This window comes from Synchiropus splendidus, chromosome 14 (genome assembly GCF_027744825.2).
Source record: "Synchiropus splendidus isolate RoL2022-P1 chromosome 14, RoL_Sspl_1.0, whole genome shotgun sequence".
NCBI classification, from domain to species: domain Eukaryota; kingdom Metazoa; phylum Chordata; class Actinopteri; order Syngnathiformes; family Callionymidae; genus Synchiropus; species Synchiropus splendidus.
The window spans coordinates 10,257,274-10,273,957 of NC_071347.1; the positions used below are offsets into that span (position 1 = coordinate 10,257,274).

The 16,684-nt window shown below is 42.4% G+C and overlaps 1 protein-coding gene across 4 annotated transcripts in view; it reads left to right on the forward strand.

Moving 5' to 3' along the window:
• The first annotated feature begins 8,300 nt into the window (after window positions 1-8,300).
• megf11 (multiple EGF-like-domains 11) overlaps window positions 8,301-16,684 on the forward strand; it is a 136,040-nt gene continuing 127,656 nt past the window's right edge. For all 4 annotated transcript variants that reach the window (XM_053885215.1, XM_053885218.1, XM_053885219.1 and 1 more), the window contains exon 1: window positions 8,301-8,468. The gene's annotated coding sequence lies outside the window, so the exon portion shown is untranslated. The remainder of the gene's footprint in view (window positions 8,469-16,684) is intronic.

Here is a 16,684-nt window from a genome sequence, read left to right on the forward strand (position 1 = left end):
TTTGGGAAATTGAGTTGAAGCCGCTCAAGTTACTCTGACCTTACTCTTGAGTTTATGGGCCTGAAAACCTTTTTTCCCTTCGACCAAATTCAAATAGCCTGCATTCATATAAACTGTATTCTGTCCTAAGGTTTTTTTTTAACCTGCAAATTATTCGGAACATTGCCCTCAGATAAAGAGGTCAGTATATTACAGGAATCTATTGTGTTGTATTCTCTTACACTGCAATCTTTCGAGTTCACAGTAGACCCTCTTTGAATCCCTTTCATGAGATCCTTTCTCATATTATTTCACCTCAGCTCGGGTACTAATACGCATGTTTAATTTGTCTAACAGCACAGCTTTCTAGAGGCTGAATGCTGTCTCCTCTGACCGGGAGGGAAGTGCTGAGTCAACAGGATGAGGAAGAGCAGACCAATTCGCCTGCGACTGTCTGCGTAAAATGCATTCGTGTACCTTAAACCCCATGTTTAATATCTAAACTAACGATTTGACCAGCTCATCATTCCATCACTGTCAACTGCTGATCCGTTGCCGGGTGACAGGAGCAAATGATTCCAAGGCAATATTGGATGATAACAACAGACATTTCGTAGCAATGTAAATATTCCTTTCAAATACAGCAGACGCTCTCATTCAACTCACATTAAGACACCAGAATCCAAACCACCACAAACTTTAAACAAGTGACTCTCCAGCGTCTCTGCCACAGATGACAGAGGGGGCCTCATGCCACCTCTGTTAATTACTGTGCCTCATGCTTGATGCTCATCTTATGCAAAAGAGTGTATTATGCAAAGCGACAAGGAAAACATCTGCAGACGTCGTTAAGTCTGTTTAATGTAAGAACTCTTCCAACTATCTATTAAAGTAATATCCCAACCCGTCCAGTCCCACCCTTTCTTCTCCTTGCCCATCGTTTCTGGTCCATTCCATCCAAACTTGTACGCTTTCTTCACTTCTTTTGTCGCTCCACTCTAGTTCACCATTCTGACCCTTCACCTCTCTTCTCTTTTCTGTTCCATCCATCATGCCCTACACCATTCACGTGAACACAACCCTGTCTTTTTCCATCAAGTTCAGTTTGATCGGATCCTATTCCCTGCCACCCTTTTTATTCCAGGTACGATGTGTCGTCACTCGACAGTCACAATAGTACTAATGACTGAGCTGCACTGCTCTTTCGGTGAGTGTCCTCAATGTATCTTGGTGAAATTCTGGGAGGAGTTCATGGCCAGGTTAGAAACGCTTCTGTAAAACAGGGGCCTCAAACCGGTCCTCCAAGGGCCACAGGTGCTGCCTGTCTCAACTGACACCTTATTGGTTAAACCAGAGGTTGGGAATTACATTTCCTGAAGGCCCACATTAGAAACTGTAACTGCTGTGCTGTGCTGCTGTGAGAAAGACAGCGATGACAACAAAACATGACGGAAAAATATTCAAAATACGTACTTAAGTACCAAAAACAAAACTAAAAAGATTAAATGTAAGTAAGGATATTAAGAACTGTAAATATAAACCTGTTGAAATATTTCATTTCATATGCATTTAATTTGAATATAAACCAGCATAACTATGGAGCAGACGTTCCAGATAAAATGGCAATTTATTTCAAAATATATTTTCAATATTCCTTCAATGTATTTTGAGGAAACACACAAAAATGGCCAATGAAAAGAAGAATGAAAACTTTAGTCTTAAAAGAAAGAACAAAAAAAGGCAGAAAAATCACAACATATCAGTTATAGTTTTAGTCTGGCGTAAAAAGGGCCATGGAAATACAGGCATTGGGCCCTATATGGCCCCCAGGCCACACTTTAACCCATGTCTGGGTTAAACTCTGTGTGCAACAAAGACCTGCACTGTGGCCCCTTTGTGGATAAGTTAAAACCCCTGCCATAAACAGCAGTCATGACTGTCTGTCTATGAAGTCACAATGAAACAAACGGCAAAGAGAAAGGAGTTCCCGTGTCCAAAAGTACACATTTTCTTCCCTGTGGCAAGTTCAATTCCAAGATTGTAAAGTGGAAACTATCACACCAGAAGAGGCATATCATGGTTGATGTATGCATTCCTACTTAGCTCAGCTCCGTACTGTTGGCTAGGAGGCTACATTTCCTTGTTCTGGTCGCAAAATAGCCAAATGTTTTTCAATGAAATTTTAAGGAATCGTTCACGAGGATGAGGAACATCTCACGTTCCACTTGATTTACTTTTCTCCCCTGTGTTTTTGCCTCTTGACTCCAGCTAATGGAGCACACCTGGAGCCGATTAGCATCAATATAGACACCAGACAAAACCCCGGTGTGCGCCAAACTTTGCTCCCATCTACGTAGCGCGGCTCTATCGTGATCATTCTCCTTCCGTTTGCTCTTTGTGTTCTCATTCTTTAGCTCAGTGCTCTGTGCTTTCTGTTCTGTCTCTCCTTGTTACATTATTTCCCACCTATTGTGTTAGTTTTTGACCACCACGTGGCTTTCTTTTGTGTGTTACAGCAGTGTTCCCCACAAGCTTGTGTTGGACCACCGTGTGCCTGTGTTTGCTGCTTCCTTCTGGTTCAGTGACGCCCTCTTTCTTTCTGTCTATCTTAATGCATATCAAGCATGAATAAATAATGAGCTTAATACTCGTGTACAGAACATTGAATTAAATCCTTGTGGCATCCAGTAGTTCTAGACAGCAGGGAGGAATTGACTTCTCACTGCTGCTGTTTACCAGACCGGAACCTCATCCTTTCATAGGGCAAGTTTTCTGCTGAGAGAAAAGACCCACAGAGTCAGTATCAGAAACACAGGAGCCCTGAAATGTAAATGTTAGAGTTAGAATGATTTCATTAGAATTAATCTAAATTTTACCATACATTATTTAGACTCTTGAGTCCCAGCAGACATTTTTAAAGGTTATCTGAAACCACATTAACTGCTACTTCTAAATGTTATTCTGACTCCTGTTCGGCTCAAACACGTCGCGCCGTCTCCCTTGAACAAATCTGGCCGAGCAGGTTCAGTGAAATTGGCCACTTAATCGACTCAGAGCTGATGTGGAAACAAAATGTCGTTGTCTGATATCGCTCTAAACGCTTGTTATCTGTCTGTCAACGATAAACGCTGGTGCGGAAGTAAAGAGAGCTATCAAACAACCCAGACATCAAACTTACTTAGGAGATATAAGCATGGCTGTTTGAGTCTGCAGCTATTTACCGTCCCCATCGGGCCAGAGGACACCACCGATGAGACTTAAAAGCAACACAGTCAGATCCTCTGACGGGGCACGAGCGGTCGAACGGCACACGCCATGTTGCGTTTGATGCTGTGGATTTGTTGCCTCATCCACCACTACTTTGTTTGGGGAGTTTGGGATTTGTGGTCAGGGACTGGAGCAGGCCACTGAGGCAGCTTCTGAAGCAGTTGATAACAGCAGCCGGTCGCTCCGGCTGAGAAGAAAGGCCAACACTTGATGTCCCAAATATGCAAATCTGTCCAGTGACAAGCTGGGTGGATGAGACAGAGATGCCGGCGTCGGTGCACACAGTGTGCATCGCTGCTAGATGACAAGCGACCACTCTTTTTGCGTCTTCCAAATTTGATATTCTGCTGAGCGCTCATTAGCTTCACCAGAACTGATTGCTGTATGGTTTTCTAACTTACTGGAGCTGGCTTATCATCAAAACCGCTGATCTGTTGCCAAGTTGCAAAGAGAGTCCTTCTCCTTCCCTGTCTGTCAAGATCATTTCTTTCTCTTCTCAAGTCAACTTGTTTTAACCGTTCATTTCATGGCTCACAGCTGACTTGACACTTTCAAGTCATCTTCTTCCCTCCCTGAATTCAACCAGTCATGGTGTATAGTTTCATTTATATATCACTATATGGCTGAAAATAAAAAGGAGAATAAAGATCAAACATCATCGTATACAATGTACAAACTCAAAAGTGGCTGGATTTTTATTGGCCACACTTTGAACTCATTCAAAATGGCGTTCTCAGGTTCTCACTGTAAATATATTAATTCCTGCGCTATCTGAATATTTAAAAGGAGCCTGCAAAGTATGAACCGCATGATAAAAAAGATCAACAAAAGATTCCTTCACAACAGTTTCTTATCAAATGGCTGGGCCTTCTGTGCCGATCCTTGAGCTGCACAAAAGACTGCCCTCTTTCACGCTGTCTCTGTTGGGGGCAGAAGAAAGCTGCACCGATGCCCTTGTGGCAGCACAGCCAGGTAATGCAAATTAAAAAAAATAGATGCCCTTCGAATGAGTGCCCCTCTTCATAGAATAAGAACTTGTAAAACCAAACAGACGGTTCCAGTAATTGAGGTGAGGAATAATGATTCTATTAAAGCGTTGCTCACTGGAGGATGTGGTCATTTTCATCAGAACCTGTACTGAGAGAAATGTGAAATTATTGTAGTTTAAGGCTCCTATCTGAATGAGCTGCACCCTCCAAAGATTCTCAGTGGTGTTTTTGTGCAAATTCTGGTGAAGCCATTTGTAAATTTCACATTGATAGTTAGATTTAGGTTTTTTTCAATTATCTCAAGGACGACCTGTGCTTCCTTATGTCTTGAAATGGTATGGTATCCCGTGATTTTTTGTCCATATGTAGCCACCAGCTTCAGTGCACTTTGACCTCCATTAAGAAACTAAAAAAGCAAACAAAATGTTTAGAATCTGCATAGAAGATCCCATGTCGGATTCTTTTCAAGATAAGATTCATTATATTATTATTATCATTATATTATTATTCCATAAATTTAGCTTTTTTTTTTTTTTTTTTTTTTGATTTGGTTCATGTCACAGGTGATGGTGGGCTGCATTGCCTTGTGACAATGAGTTGTGATGGGCGGATGAGGTTTCATGAAACAGTGCACTGATTTGCAGCGCTCAGCAGGTGGCCAGGTCAGTTTAAAAAGGATCTGAGGTTTCATTGTAATAGTTCGGGCCTGGCTCCTGTGCTGCATGCAGCTCTTTCCCCAGTTTTGTGCGGCTCTTCACCAAATGAGCCGCCGAACTGGCTGCGATTTTAGTCAAGTTGCTATTGAGATGAATGTTTATACAGGAAATAAGACGAAAAAGTAAGAGCTATTCTTGCAAAATGTCAAAATATTGTTCAATTGTTCAACCTTGTGACACACAGGGATGTGCTTTAACCTCTACGCTGCTGCTAAGTCACGTGACCAGCTGTTCAGGTGAGCTTTACAGCCTTACATATTTGTAGGATGTGGATCTTTTCAGCAACACAGTAAAACAATGTGGCTTTTAGCCTCTGAGTGGTGGACCAATCCGCAATAGTTGTTCAAAACCAAAGGTTTTCGGACAGACAGTGCCATCTAGTGGCGTCTGAAGATTAGGACAGTGTGTCATGAAACTTGATCCAGCCATCACTAACAGATCACTAACATTGTTCTAACAGTAGAACAATGGGTTGTAGTGATGGGCTGATGCTCAGAAGGTGGCACCGTAAAACAATGTGGGGTGTTATTGAAATTATTTCAGTGCATCTGATGAGGTCTGAAAATAAGTCTGTTTTATGAAGCCTCAAAGGCCCATCACTAATGGGATGGATTGACAACCTTTGCAGCGTGTCACCTACCTATTTCAGAAAGTAACAGGGACAGATGAAGAGGGTGAAACTGAAGGAATAGATGAATCTGAATGCACATGTTGGACTGTGGGAGGAGTGGTGCTGCCTACCAACAAAAAGCATTGAATCTCTTTTGTGATTATAGTTCTGGGTGAACCTCGCTGAGTGGAATTTCTTCTCCCTGAGTGTATATTGGTTCCCTCTCGGGACTTGGGTGTGTGTGTGAGTGTGAGCTGCTTGATAAGGCTGTGTTTCTTCCAGCCCTCTGCGACCCTGTAGAGCTAGGATTATTTGGAGGACAGTGAGTGGGTGGACAGATTACACTTTCCCCCCTTTGTTTTGGTAAAAAGATGGAAGCAAATGGTTCAATATGTTGCTTGTGTTTTTTTATTTTGTGCATCAGAATTGAGAGTCGACATTTTATAATGTTGAATATACTTCCACATACAAAGGATTCATGTACGAGCAATTTTACCATGAATGTGAACAGACAAATGAATGTTTCGATAGTGTGGTCTTGGTCCTGTGCTTGTGTCGACGTGTGTTGCACAAGTCTCTCTCATCATTTCTTGAATCTATCCTTATTGATGAACACATGTTGTTGCTTTTGAAATCCAATTGAAAAAAACACTGAGGTCTTTGACCTGCAGAATTAATTGGTTATGAAATATGTTCTTTCATGCAACAAGATGACTCAGTCTGATTGTCAGACTGATTCATTCGGTCGGAAAGAGCAGGTTAAAAATAAGTCATCTTTTGTGCTACCTGCCTTTCTTCCCTCTGAAATTTCATTTCAAAAAAGCGCTGTCACAGAATGGCTTTTCCACATTCCAAACACAACAAGTCAGTAGGCATCTGACTGTGTTTCTAGCAAAATGAATATAAAAAGATGCGGTGAGAAGCCGTGTTTTTTTCTGCTCGTGCAGTTTGTTGACTTCCAGGAATAGAGAATAAGACAGCACTTACCCCACATAAGGATTATTTCTTTAATCTGACAAACTCATTCTGCTAAAAAGGAGGTTGTCAATTCCAGCTCTAAGAAGATTCTATATTTGCAAATCTCCCATTTGCCAAATCAATACAAAGTAGCAAGTGATGCCTAAACATGTGGTGAGAGGAGAAACAGCAGCACTCCTTGTCGACTTCATGAGCAATTAAATATGTAGTTTACCATAGTGCTCCAACATGAGGCGGGTTGGACTCGTGCAGATGCGGTCATGGGATTTCTCTGCTGCTCCTCAGCAAGTCAGCCTCCTCCACTTTAACCGATCACAGCGATCCTCTTCACGTCCATGAAAGTCACTGGTTATCTGCCTCATCTTCTTATACCTTCAACCTCCAAAATTCATGTCCCTTCCCTCCTCAGAATGTGAGGCCACATCCACCTGAAACTCCCGAACTTTGTCTCAAAATTGTTCATTAAAAGTTGTCCTTTTAATGAACTGATTTCTGATGTCTTTTTTTTTTTTTCATTGTAGCAGCTCTCACGATAGTGTACACCTCCCTCACACTGAGCAACCCCCACAGTCGCCTCCACCCTGCCTGCTCTCACCTATTGAATCCTCATGTTTTTGCAATTACCTGAAAATATTATTATTATTATTATTATTATTATTATTATTATTATTATTATCATGCAAACATCAGTCCTAGTGTAAGATAAGATAAGATAATATAAGATAAGATAAGATAAGAAGCGATAGATGCATTGTTCCAGGTGCTCTTAGAACACGCAGTGAGGTGCAAAAGTTACGAAAATAAAATAAAAAAAAAATAAAAAATAAAAAAGTAATTTCATTCGAACCTAAACTGTTGCAGTGCATTATGCGGATTATACTGGATGTTAGGCCCACGGAACAGTGTATATGTTTGAATCTGAATCAGAATCAGAATCAGCTGTATTACCAAGGTCAGTGAGGATCCCACTTACCAGAACGTGCAATAATAAACCAAACATAATAACAACAACAAAAACAACAATGATAATAATAACAATGCTACTACTACTACTACTAATAATAATAACCAGTATCAAAAGTATCAATCGCTAAGCTCGGGCATCTAAATCTGGTCTTTATCACGATAACTGCTTTATAAGAAAAAGAATGGTGGCTGTTTCCTGTGGGTCACAGTAAGCAGCCATGCAGGTTAAATTCCATATGTGGTGTGTACAAGTTCCTTTTGAGAACTCTGATTCCCTCCCACGAGTCAAATTGTCCTTGAGTGTGTGTGAGTGGTTGCTTCTCTGTATGTGCCCAGCGATGGATTGACCTGACCAGGGTGACTTCAAAATGTTGGCCCCAACTGGTGCAACAGGCTCCAGACAGCAAGTTGGCAGTGACCTCTGGCTCTCCCTTTGTCCATAGAACTTTGATGACAGGTGATCGAGTCAACTGTGAATCGATTCTCCAAGCACATCTTTCCTGCCAAACTGGATCTTTTCCTTCTGGTTGAGCAAAGAGTTGAGACGTTTATTTCTTGCCGAAAGAATATGGAGTATGATTATAGTAATTATTGTGTTTCAGTCGATGTAATTGCCTTCTATTTCCGATATGCGCGTGTAGAAAACGCCATTACGCGGAAGACCACATGCCATCTGTTGGATAAAGGTGGAGTCATCCGGAGGTGGGGGGCGCATCATCAGCATCAGCGCCAGTGACGTCACGGGAGTTTAAAGTGGGCCGCGCTTCACCCAGCGAAGGAGAGGAGAGAAGAGGAGGGTGATGCATCAGTTGCTCGCCACTCACTTCCAGAAAACATCACCCTCAACCCTCAAAAAACACCGCTGATTTCGTTTGCCATGTGAGCTGGAAGACGCCGCAGCTCGGACCTGCTCATTTCTGATCTTTTACCGGCGACAACTTTGGCTTTTCAAGTCTCCGCAGGGTAAGTTTGCAAGCCATCACGTCAAATTCCTGTTTGAAAGACTGGACCAGAGGACGCAGCGGGACGGAGCGGCTGCAGTCCCCGGCTGAGTGACGGCTTTGCGCGTCTTGTTTTTTATCAGACTGAAGTGCCTTTGGAGCCAGTGCTGTGTGCGGTGTTTCATGTGGAACTTGGGCTGCAGCCGTTCATCTGGCATTTGGGGAGTGTTGGCTGGTCACTGTGACAAATAGAGCTTTCTATTTAATTAGACTATTGGCCAGTCTTTTCCGTGGAAATGCGCGTGTTGTGCCAAAGAGGAAAAGAGCTGCATCATCCCGGCGAAGCTGTTTTCGTCTGTTCGGCCAGAAAACCTGTCAGTTTGGAGGTTTAAAAGGTTCCTGCGCTGGGATGTTTTAACCCAGTGTTTGCGCTGCTGCGTCTCCCGTGCTCCATCACGCCTGCAGCTGTAGCGTAACGGAGAAGTTCATGATAAAGTTCGGTGCGTCAATAAAAAAGGACCAGAAGCGGTGATGAAGATTCGCCGCTACCAAACCAAGCCGCTAGATGGCGACTGAGCGCAGACCAAAAGAGCGTTTTAGACTTGACTCCATCCGCACCACGGCGTCATAACGCACTCGTTGTCCGTGTAGCAAACCAGCGGCGAATACTTTTGCGAATCAATGTTTTGTTTTATTCATAACACTGAGCAGCACACACACACGCGTGCAACACGCCTTGCTGCGTTGGCACTGCGTTATAGCAATTTATTATAAAGTCATTCATCATAAATGCGCCGTGGCTCTACGACTGAGGGAGTCGAGTGCTCTTAGTGTATTGAGATCTCAAATCTGAATTGAGAAAGATGAATGGCTCTTTTCCGCGTGGCTTTTACTGTATAGAGATTATTTACGTCCAGCAACCACTTCCTGATTATCTATGTGAAGAACAAACACTGCACGCGCTCGGATAAATAAATAAAGCAATACTTTCATCCGCATGCGCGAATTTATGTCAAGAAAGACGAGAATTATTATTTATTTTGTGATATCACGAGCATGTCATTTTCTGTAACGTTCCACAAATATTTTTTTTTCCTGAAATCTCTCTCAGTTTATACTGGTATCACACAAAGAGACAGGCTGTCTTATTAAAAAACAGTCTTCGTGAGAGATATTAATTATTTTCACAGACAGATTAATATTTGAATGCACCTTGATTGTGCCGGTACGTTGGAGAATTACTGAACCGCTGAGTCCCTGCCAAATCCAACACTCAAATCCAATAGAGATGAATTCCTCTTTCTGAATTAGCAGGAGACAATATTGTTTGTCTTGTGTCCAAACCACAGATCTTTAGCAGTTCTTGGCACTCAATAGTGCATTCTCTGATTAAAGGGTGCTGAAATGAAAATTAAGTTTACATTTACAAACTCATAACCGTCTGCATCGCCGTGTTATACCCGCTGAAAAATTAATGAGTGACCCTGAAATGACACCAAAACCTGTTTTCGAGCTCATCCGAGGACTGCAGCCATTGTGTGGCGACGAGCCAGTGCGCGGCTTGAAAGAGGAAGACTCAGACTAATACCTGAGACAGAGACGGAATAAGTGAAACACAGTTGAGAAAAGAATCGTGTCACATGTGACTGCTCATTTCTCCTGCTGTGTTGTGGTCATAATCTAATTTGCAGGCTTAAATACCCCATTTCAGGAGATACAAGGAATGTAAACAAATAAGTAAGAGAAACAAGGGAACTGAACCAAGCAAGGAAAATGCATAAATATTTTTCTTTAACTGTTGCTTGTAATTCATTTTCCCCTTGAAGTAAAGCACTGGTTGATGAAAAGTTTCTACTTTAATGAGTTCCAAGTGTGAGTGGCTGCAAATGTAAAAGGTTTGTGAGGTGTCACTTTTCAAGGCCGAGCAGTTGCAGCAGCAGGAACATAAGCACAACTCCGTTCAGCCTCAGCGACTCAAAGGCCAAGGACGTTTGTAACTGTAATCCTTGACATTTGAGCGAGGAGCAAGCGGAAACATCTTTGTCCCACAGTCCGTCTCAAGAGTGACCAGGACACGGCCGCGCCGTTTCTCTTTGTGTGTGTTTTGTAGGTGAGGGTTATCAAGTGTGTGAGATAGACCAGGATAAGGGCAGTAAACAGTCACATAGCAGAGCTTTATGTGCCTGTTGAAGCTGCTGTGTGTGCTCAGTTATGTGAGTAAGTAAGAGTGAGTAAGAGAGAGTTTCATTTGTGTGAACATAAAGGAGCTCATGATGCTCCATGCTATTTGGTACGTGAGGAAAACTGATGATGTTGCCTTTGGAAGATTTTATTTGTGGATTTGTGGGGTGTGTGTATGAGAAAATTGCCCGACAAAAGTTTGATGTGGCTGTTTATATTTGCACCTGTGCACAAGAAAGCTAGTCACATTGTGTCTTACGTTGTGTGCATATGCTGGAGTATCGTAGAGATGTGCGATGTGTGCGCATCTGAGGGAGCACTTATGCCTGTGTGGGCATGAGAAAACCAGTCATCTGCTTCAAGAAGAGCAGAGCTCGCCTGTGTGTGTAAGCTCATCATGCTACTTGTTTAATGTGGAAGTGCCTGTGTGGGCAACATGCATGTGTATGAGTGGACTAGCGCGTGGTTCGAGACAAGGCTACAATTGTGTTATATGTGAGGAGAAATACAATAAATCTAACATGCTGATCTTCCCCTCCTGCTGTTGGTCGTCACCCCTTCAACTGTAAATTTGGCTCAGTCGATACTTTTAATTGCTGCTGATAAATGAAAGTGAGAGGACGAAGGTTGACTCCCACCAAGGACACTTTCAAACGACTAAACGGGGAGAAATGATTTTCTATTCTGGAAAATCAAGAGCACGTCCTTTCGACTCGTCAACACTGAAGACTGCTCATTAAATATTGAATAAACACCTTTAACACTTCATCAGCTGCTGGTTTGAGCTCACGCATGGATCGAGTGCAATGACTTGGAAAGACTCAAACGTCGAAAGATCCAGGCGCGATGGCCGGTAACAGGTTGATGAGGTCGGCTTGAAATACTCCTGGTGTTGCAAAGCACACGTGGACACGTTGTTGTTATTTCCTGGCAGCGATTCCTGTAATGCACTTTGTTGACAGCGCCTCTCAAAAAGTAGCTGCTACAGTGACCTTTATTCCGCGAATTAAGCGGTTTTTGGCTTGGCGCTGACTGATAGATCTTATTATTTCAGCAAATGCATCGAGCACTGAGCAAATACCCTGCAGCCCTAGCAACAGCATTAACAAAGTTAATGAAACATCGGCCGCCAGGACCTCGACTTTCCGTTACTTTTGAAAGCTGTGACATTTACATTTTCCACGTTTTGTGGCGGGCGAATGAAAACATGATAACTCACTCATCGACTTGGAGCGCTCTCTTTAAATACAGCTGCACGCATGACAGTGCGCTGACACTCTCACATATTTATAAAAAGATCAGAGATGTGATTCTGTGCCGATAGGGCAGTGTGTTTTAGTGCGCCAGTGACTTGTGCGTGGATATCATCGTCTCTGAGCAGAACCTGAGTGAACAGCTTGTGCTTTAAAGTCATATTTCCTGAAGCTGCAAGACTCAGTGAGGAGAAATAGCTTTCTTTGCAAAGTAATTATTTAAGATCTTGTTAAAATGGTCTGTAAATATTTCAAATATATTATGATAATAATACAAAAAAATAATATATCAATCATAGAGAATCTTATTTTAATACTCAATTAATTTTAGCTTGTTTTTAGTGTTTTTTTCTCCCATATTTGCTGCTATAATGATGAAATTCTTACCTCAGATGAAGGCTTTTATCTGGGAAGTGTTTATTTATTCATTTTGCTTTTCATGCTTTCTGGTTTAAAGAGTGTGCCGTAATGACTGACATCTTTCTATGTACAGAAAGTTTTGCCAAAAAAAAACAACTCTTCTTTGCTACTCTTGGAAATTTGTCAAATGTTGATGACTTATGAAATAGGAGAGTTTTTTTCTTTTCTGAGTACATGATTTCTCTCTGAAAATTAAAGTCTGTTAGAATTGAAATATATTGGAGGACAAGTATTATAAGGAGGAATGTGCTAATATGTCGAAGTAGTTCTGTATTATACATGCGTTTTTTTCAAAGATGCCTCAAGAAAAAGATAAGACGTCTATTGGTGGAATTTTGTATAAATGAAATGAGAAATACAATAAACAAATGAGGAAATATGTAAATATGTGTATGACAAATAAGGATTTCCCATTGTTCCCTCTTTGGTCAGTCATATTCAGTTAAGATTGTAAACATCAGCAATTCCATATTCTGTTGTTATGAGTATGGTAGAAATGTTTTGCAATAAAGTTGGACTTGGAAGGCCTGTGTGTTTCATGCTTTTATGACGCCACTTCTCCATCAAACTTCCTGTGAAGAGATGATAATGCCCCAAACTGAAACCTCACGAGTTGAATGCACGGACTGCCGTACCGGGGGGCAGCCAGAGTCAGGGTGCAGGTGTTTTCCACAGAGGTCAGTGGCCACTTGGGGAAGGTGTTTCACACGCTCTGCTGAATAGTGTTTGTTAGCGGTATGGACACCATAAGTAGTGTACAGAGAGCAAGGGACCTGAGATGGAGAAGTATGGATGTGTTAAAGGACCATTTGTGTCGAGTGCAAAGTTGCTCATGGAGGTGGGTAAAGGAAATTTAGTATCAAGCCTGAGAGCATTTTTCCCTGTGACACCCAGGTCCAAGTATAGCATGGAGCATACAAGATGGTTTCCGACACACAGGAGGTGCTGATGTGAGGCTGCTGTACCAAGTGAGATTGATGTATATGATACATCCACAGGAATTACTGAGGCCTTGTGGAGGCTTCCAAGACTTGTTTGGAGAGTTGTGGGGCCGGTATGAAGTGTGGCTGCTGGTGTATGTGTAGGTTCTTTGAAAAGAGTTGGGTGTCTAGCATTGAAGATTCTGTACCAAGTTGGGAAAGCTATTTTACAGGTGACAGTGAAGGTAACTACGTTTCCAACGCACCGGTACAATTCTGAACGGAAAAGCAGCATTAATGGGCCCTGGGGAAGAGGTATAGATCACATCATATCTTCAATGTGTATTCGTGTTCATTTCTCTTTGATTACATGCTATGGGTTTCATGAAACCGTGTCCTAATTTTCATAGCTCAGTAGGAGGAGCTCTTGGTTAAACAAACAAAAAACATTAGGTTTCATTGAAATAGTTGTTCAAATCCAAATATTCTACAGCAGACAGTGCCATCTAGTGCCCTGACTGTTTCATGACACTGTTTCATGAAACCTCAAAATCCCATCTCTACTGTCTTCTTGACCTTAATAAAACAGCTGGTAGGTTTAAAACGATGCTACTGTTTGGTGCTTTGCAGTTTTTCCATCACTGTCTGACATGGTAGGAGCAGACTGAAAAGGAAAGGGGGATAAATGTTAATGTTTTACTTCCACCGTAGTCACTGTCCTGTCCATTAGTTGTGTAAGAAAATATCTATACGCTCAGATATCGTGATACAGTGGTATCTCGGTTTTCAAATGTCCCGGAATTCGAACAAATCGGAGTTTGAACAAAGATTTAGAGATTTTGCTTCCAGAAAATCCAGAAGTTGGACGCCCCCGAAAAAAGCCGGAAAAACCATAACATGCACGGACCGATCAGCTGACCCACGAGGCGCTCTGTTATTGCATATAACGCAGCCTCTGTATGCAGACGTGTCCCGTTAGCTACTTTTACTGGCTGTTTTTTCTTCATATTGAGGTGTAAAACCTTTCCTGTCTCCGCACTGGACCGTGGTAGAGTGTCACAGGGGAGGTGCTCGCTCTCCACACCTCCGAGGCTGGAGCGCTCACTCCAGGGTTTGATGTCCTGTTGTGGGCTGGAGCTGTGACAGGGATGAGGCGAGTCTGGGACAGAGCGTGACTTGGTTTATGACTTTGTCACAGCCAAACTGCACAGAAGCGCACATTCAGAGCTGGACACGCACCGGGCACCTCTTCCCTTCTGGAGAGACGTCACTCACTCGACAACCCCTCCCACATGCAGCGGCCACACACATAGAGGAACAGCGCACCTGCAGCAGACACTCTACATTCACTCCTACAAAAGCTTATTTTAAGGCTTGGAACGCATTATTTCTTTTCCCATTCATTGTAGTGGGAAAAATCGAATCAGAACGGATTGTGGTCGAGAACCGAGGTACCACTGTACTTGATTGCACAATATTGTATCGATACTTGAGCTGAAATATTGCAATACTTCATTGTGTGGTATTGTCATGATATTTGCCTTTATTGATATTTAATTCATAAATCATTGCCGCTGATGTTTAACACTATCATTTAAATTCAACTGAAAGTCTGTCTGATCTGACATAACAATAAAAATGTTTTCATGCACATAATGTTGTACTGCATTATCAGACTTTCTCCCTTATGATATTCGTTCTCATTACAATATATTGCAATGTATCGTATCACCACTCCTGTATTGGGATACATATCGTATCACAAGATACCTGCCAATACACAGCCACAATTCATAAACAGCTGGTAAGAGAAAAGAAAAGTTGTCCTTATCTCTCTGTATTAAACAACTATTGCCCAAGTTTCCTGCTAGGCCCTTCAGAGAATCCCTCATCTAGGTTAACGGTGCCTCCGAATGTGCTGGACCGGGCTCATCTGGGCCCATATGTGAGCTGGGATAGTCTCAGACGCCCTGCAGCTCTGGCTCTCTATGTCGAGCGGTCGATGATGAATGGAGGAATAAGTTGTATTTCCTCTCATGGCTGTTGCAGAGCTGACACTAGTGAGCCAGAGCAAATCGTTCCAGGCACAATTCAGACTTTCCTTTCTCTGAAAGCTGTGGCATTTAGATTTGACAAGTTTTGGGGGAGGAGAAAAAAAAGAACCAATAACATCTACATCTCAACACCTTCTCATTCAGCTCAGTCCGAGGTAGCTCACGCCGTGCTTGGTTGTTGAAGCAGTTTGTTGTTTTCAGGAAGTTTGTGAAGTGCACACTGGTGCTAAATTTTAAAGGCCGCAAAAAAAAACAAAAAAAACAGCATCACTAGCTGACATTGAAAAATAGGAAATCTGCAATGTAGATGAAGCTTTAGTTGTGTACTGGCCGCCCCAGAGGCCTGAGTGTGTCTGCATCTGATTATGCTTACAAGAATTTAATTAATAATTTGACAATGCCCGACATTGATGCCGCTGCAGTCGGACGGACGGCCTGATGTTCCGCCGCTGAGTGAGGAGCAGAAACGATGAGCTAAGGCAGATTTCACATGCGGGGGGGGGGCACTGTTAATCCCCCCCACTCACCCCTCCCTCCCTCAGGTGCCGGCGCACCAGGGGAGGACCAGCACCTCATCACCAATACTTGAATAATGCACTCATCGGTTTTTTCACTGGTTTGTTTTAATGACAGCTCAATCCCTTCTGGGAATCTGGTGACTTTTCTCAAATAGTGCTGATGCATCTGCTTACACCTGCCACTTTCCCGTCTGTCATTGTCTGGTAACGTATTGAAGTTTTTGCTTTAATACAACTGTCAGTGACGGGGCCGAGGCGTGCAGCACGTTCTCCCAGCGAGACACATGAAGCGCAGGCGCTGGGGAAATGAGCTGTGATAAGACCTCGGTGTGTTGGGATGTGTTGGGCTTTGCTGATAAGACCATTCTTCATCGCTATGTCTGAGACAGCAAAAATCCATCAGCGGCGTTTGCTCCGCAGTTAACTCTCTGATTTATATTTGCAAATCAAAGGGGCTGACATTTATCACTAATTACTGTGGGGTTTAGAAATCATCATGTTTGACAAATGTTGAGGGAAATTGACTTATCATTTGGAAGGGAAAAAAGCAGCTCTTTTCTTTAGATGAATCCAGCTTTAAAACAGGTTTAAAACGACGCTACTGTCTGGTGCTTTGCAGTTTATCATCACCGTCTAACATGGTAGGAGCAGACTGAAAAGGAAAGTGGGATAAATGTTAATGTTTTACTTCCACCTTAGTCACTGTCCTGTCCATTAGGGACGTAAGAAAATATCTATACGCCCAGATATCATGATACTTGATTGCGCAATATTGTATTATTACTTTAGCTGAAATAACGCAGTACTTCATTCCATGGTATTGTCTTGATATGTGAAGTTGCCTTTATTGATATTTAATTCATAGATCATTGCTGCTGATGTTTAATACTAA